The following is a 5,073-nucleotide window of genomic DNA, read 5'->3' on the forward strand; positions in this document are numbered from 1 at the left end:
GGAGTCCTCAGTGTGTAGAGAGGAGAACATTCAAGAGCTGAGCCCTGGAGCTCTCCAATGGTTAGAGGCTGGGAAGATGGAGAATGAGAAAAAGTATCTGAGATGTACAGGGTGGCACAAAAGTTGGTTTACAGTCATTCATATATAAAATAATACAGTCATTAATACATAATAGTCAAGAATGAACTCTGTGTTTCATGTACTCACAGCTGTAAATCTACTTTTGCCCCACCATGTAGTAGAAAAAACAAAAAATAAAACAGGAGACGATGTGGTCACAAAAGCCAAGATATGTTTCAAAAAGAAAGGAGTAATCAACTGAGCACAATGTTGAGAAGTTTAATAAGATGAATAATGAGAGTTTGCTTTTGACCTTGGCAAGATGAAGGTTATTGGCAACATTGATAAGAGTGGTGTCACTGTCAGTAGCATGGAGACACAAGCTTGTTTGGAGGGGGTTATGGAGAGAATGTGAGTTGAGGAAATGGGGAGAGCATCATAGAAAACTATTTTGAGAAATTTTTCTATAAAAAGGAGAAAAGAAATTGTGAGGTAACTGGAAGTGGCTATGTGGTCAAAGGAGTTTTTTGTTTTATTTTATTTTATTTTTTTTATTTTTTTATTTATTTATTTATTTATTTTTTATTGATTAATTTTTGTTACAAATGATTCTCCTTTTTTCCCCCAGTGGTTCCCCCCTCCTCCTTCCCTCCCTGCCCCTTCCCCCGATTGTTGTCCATGTCCACTGTTCATGCCTATATGCATATAAATTCTGTTGTTCATCCCTCTCTCAGCTCCCCACTCCTTAGGGGATTGTCTTCAAACTGTTATGTTCATTATATTCCAGAAATCAGTGAGATCATATGAAATTTGTCTTTCTCTGCTTGGCTTGTTTCACTTAGGATGATACTTTCCAGGTCCCTCCATGTAGTCTCAAAGGATAAGAGATCTTTCTTTCTTACCACTGCGTAGTACTCCATTGTGTATATGTACCACAGCTTTTTAATCCATTTGTCTACTGATGGGCACTTGGGCTGTTTCCAGATCTTAGCGATTTTTGTTTTAAAAGGGAGATTTTGTATTGTGTTTATATTCTGATGGGAATGATCCACCAGCACATTGATGGAAAGAAAAATTGATGACATCACAGAGAAATGGGTTAAATGCTGGGGCAAAAATGCTTGAATAGCTGAGAGTGAAGGGGATTCTGTGCACAAGTTGGAGGAATGGCCTTATGGGAATGTGGAAAGTTCCTCCTTAGAAACAGAAGAGATCTCAGGTATATGGATAGTGATGCAGGTGAGTTGACAGACTTGTGGATTTTAAGATGAGGTAGAATTCTTCTGATCGTTTGTATTTTCTCTATAAAATAAGAAGTGAAATCATCAGCTGAGAATTATGAAGGGGAGTTGTTTGAGGTTTCATGAGAAAAGAGCAGTATGAAATAGTTGTCTTGGAAGGGCAGCAAACTGATTAGAAACATTTAGAATTGTCAGGCTTTGTTAAAGGCCAACTTAAGAGTTCTGGTCAAATTAAATTTAAAGTGGGACCACTTTGCTGCATAGGTGGAGGTGTTCTTGACCAGGGTTAAATCTGAGGGAGGAAATACAAGGATACCTCTCCCATTTTCAGATTTATACAAGGCAGTAGGTACAATTATAGAACCTGGGATTTAGCTGGATAGTGAGGAGCATGAAGACATGAAAAGACAGATGGACAGTGAGGTTAGTATGTTTAATAGGTTGGAGGTGGAGGTTATGTGGGAGAATTGAAGTTGAAATTATAGAGATGATGCAGTTATAGGTAATGATATCTAGAGCAGTGGTTCTCAACCTTTCTAATGCCATGGCCCTTTAATACAGTTCCTCATGTTGTATATGGGCATATCTGCATGTGGGCGGACCCGCCTGGAGACGTATAGAGGAGCGGTGTCTCGGTTCCTAAGATCATCAGAAATATGTGTTTTCCGATGGTTTTAGGCGACCCCTGTGAAAGGATTGTTCAACCCACAAAGGGGTCACGACCCACAGGTTGAGAACCGCTGCTCTAGAGTATGACCATAGGAATGTATGGCTGGGCTGGGCTGATGGGAAGCAATAGATTATTAGAAGTGACTTCAAGGGACAGTGGGACCAAGGGATTGGCTATATACTGAAGTGGATATTGAAATAACAGGAGAAATAGTGGAGAAAAAGACTGTGAGCCAGGTGTTAACATTTCCAATGAATGATCAAAAAGGAGTGACTGAGAGGTTTCTGGAAAGTAGCCACCAGGATGGGTGGCAATTGGCATAGTCTGATGGTTTACGCTTTTAGTGAGCTAGCGTTTTTTAAATCAGAGGGAGGAGAAATGGCCTGGAAGTGGCAAAGAGTAAGAAGGAGGTCACTCCTCTACCTTCAAGTCCAGTGAGTAGTATGAATGATGTGGAAAATAAAACATCCACTGTCTGAGAGGGCTGTGTGGAAGCAGAGATTCAGGGAAGTGCCAAACTGTCTAGAACAAGGAGTGTAATGAAATGTTTAGGACATAGAAGAATTTGCTGATGATGGGCTCTGAGTTTCAGACAGCATGGCAGGAGGGCTTGGGGGTTCACTAATAAGCAGGATATTAAGTCAGATTAGGGAATATATGGAGCCCTAAGGGGTTGGGAATCGAGGTAATGATGCATGCTGAAAGGCTGAGACTTGTGGTGGTGACTGGAGTAAGCAGGGCTATATCATGTGTCAGGTTTAGTCTTGTTGGACTCCTAGGAAGAGGCGGATTATCAGTGCTAATTGGAGCCCCTTTCTGGGGCTGGTCTCTTTGGTAGAGGAGAGATTGGAGGAGAGACACTCACACCAGGAGCACTTGATACTCCCTGTCCTCCCTTACCATTTTCTGTGGACCTTTTCAAGCCTGAAGTAAGGGATGTATTAAGACTTTTCAACAATGATAGAACTTGAAGAACTTTAACTTATGTCCTCTAAACCTCTATTCATCCCTACCAAAGCCACTTCAAATAAATATGCCATCTAAGTAAAAACACGTGCTTGTTATATAAATAGTTTCAAGACAATTTCCCTAGCCACTTCAACCATTTTCTAACTAGATTGCTGCACTGAGACCAACCCCCGACTTTTTTTTTTTTTTTTTTTTAACATTTGGTATGACAATTTCGATTATACCCCATCACCTAGATTTAACAGTTGTTAACATTTTCTGGGAAGAAGGGTTGAGCTTTTTAATATCATATCACTGTCCGGCCCCGCCTCTCACCGCCAGGCCCCCTTCTTCAGCCTCAGCCTCCTATGTTCATATTGCCTGGAAGGCTGCCTGAAGCCAGGGCTTCCACTATCCCCTAGGAAGGATTCAACACAAGCCTGAGAGGAGAGACAACACCAGCTACAGGGGTGGGAGGGGAAAGAGACAGAAGCTTGTTTACATGTGAGTGTGTGTGTGTGTGTGTGTGTGTGCTTACATATATGAACACATGCAAAGTGCTGGGTTTACAGACCCTGGCTCAGGACAATCTAGGACAGAAGAGGAGGTGGGGCAATGAGAAGCACATCTCATCTGCCTCAGCCTTACCCTATCCCAGGGGCATACACTATGGTAAGTGGAAAACCCATCCCCGGACACTGAAGCCCTTTTGAGTCTGCTGGAGTCACATACACAGTTGGTGGGGACACTGGGCCTGTCTCCTTTTGAAAGCCTTGGAAGGATGAGAGGTAAGGCATAAAGGGAGACAGATCTTGCTAGAAGAACTTGACACCTCATCCATTGCTGATGGTGATAATCTCCACTTTGTGCTCCTGCTGGAAGGCCTGCCAGACTGAAGTAGGGTTGCCTTGCCCAGCCCATGGAACTCCTTATGCTTACCCATTGGTCAGTCTATACAGAGTGAACACAGAGTTGTTCTGGACACTACTGGAAACCCAGTGGTAGATGAGTTTCCCTCATTCTCATGGCCTCTGCCACATGACCACAAAGATGGACTTGTTCTTATCCAACCACTTGAGGTTAACTTTCTTTAGTTTTTCTAATAGAGTCTGGGTTGATTCCATAGAGAGCTTCCACTGTAGCTTCATGTTGTTGAAGAGTGGTCTCTCCTGAGCTTCCATCACTATCATGCTGGACTATTTGTGCACACAGAGAAGGACAGGACCAGAGAGCACCAGGTGGCCAACTGCTTCTGCTGTATGTCCACATTCAGCTGTAACATAAAGAAGGGTGGAAAGCGATTACTACCAAGGCCACTCGAAACTCATCCCCATCATGGTACAACAGTTGTTAACATTTTGCCATACTTGCTTCATCTACTTTTTCTTTCATTTTAATCATTATTGTTGGAAGTATTACAGATGTCTCCCTTTTTGTCCCCCATTGACACCCTCCTCCCTGCTCCCACCCTCCTCCTGCTTTCCTCAAACTATTGTCTGTGTCCATTGCTTATTCATATATGCATATGAGTTCTTTGGTTAGCCTGTTCCCAAACCCACAACCCCCTTCCCTCTGAGGTTTGTCAGTCTATTCCCGACATCCATGTCCTTGAATCTATTTTGATCAACAGCATATTGTGTTCATGATATTCCATAAGTGAGATCATGTGGTACTTGTCTTTCTCTGACTAGCTTATTTTGCTCAGCATAACACTCTCCAGGCCCCTCCATATTATCTCAAAAGGTAAGAGATCTTTCTTTCTTACAGACGCATGGTATTCCATTGTGTAAATGTACCACAGATTTTTTTTATTCACTTATCTACTGATGGACACTTGAGCTGTTTCCAGATCTTAGCTATTGTAAATAGTGCTGCTATGAACATAGGGTGCATATATTCTTTCTGAGTGGTATTTCAGGATTCTTAGGATATATTCCTAGAAGTGAAATCATTGTGTCAAATAGTAATTCCATTTTTAAGTTTTTGAGATCCTACCAGTGTCCCTGGTTATATGGTCCTGTCCTCCTGCTTTTCTGTTGCTTTTTTCCGAAGATTTGTCTTTATTTTAGTTGTAATTCTTGTTTGGTCCTGGGAGATCCTCTATGTAGCTTCCATTCACTCCATGGCCATTTTCACATCTTCTAAGCCTATCTT

General features: G+C 41.9%; 1 pseudogene; it reads right to left on the reverse strand.

Annotated features, from left to right (window-relative positions):
- Positions 1 to 3,734: 3,734 nt before the first annotated feature.
- LOC118636603 lies at positions 3,735 to 4,253 on the reverse strand (annotated as a pseudogene).
- Between the last annotated feature and the right edge of the window lie 820 nt (positions 4,254 to 5,073).

The sequence above is a fragment of the Molossus molossus genome, unplaced genomic scaffold, assembly GCF_014108415.1.
Source record: "Molossus molossus isolate mMolMol1 unplaced genomic scaffold, mMolMol1.p scaffold_m16_p_2, whole genome shotgun sequence".
NCBI classification, from domain to species: domain Eukaryota; kingdom Metazoa; phylum Chordata; class Mammalia; order Chiroptera; family Molossidae; genus Molossus; species Molossus molossus.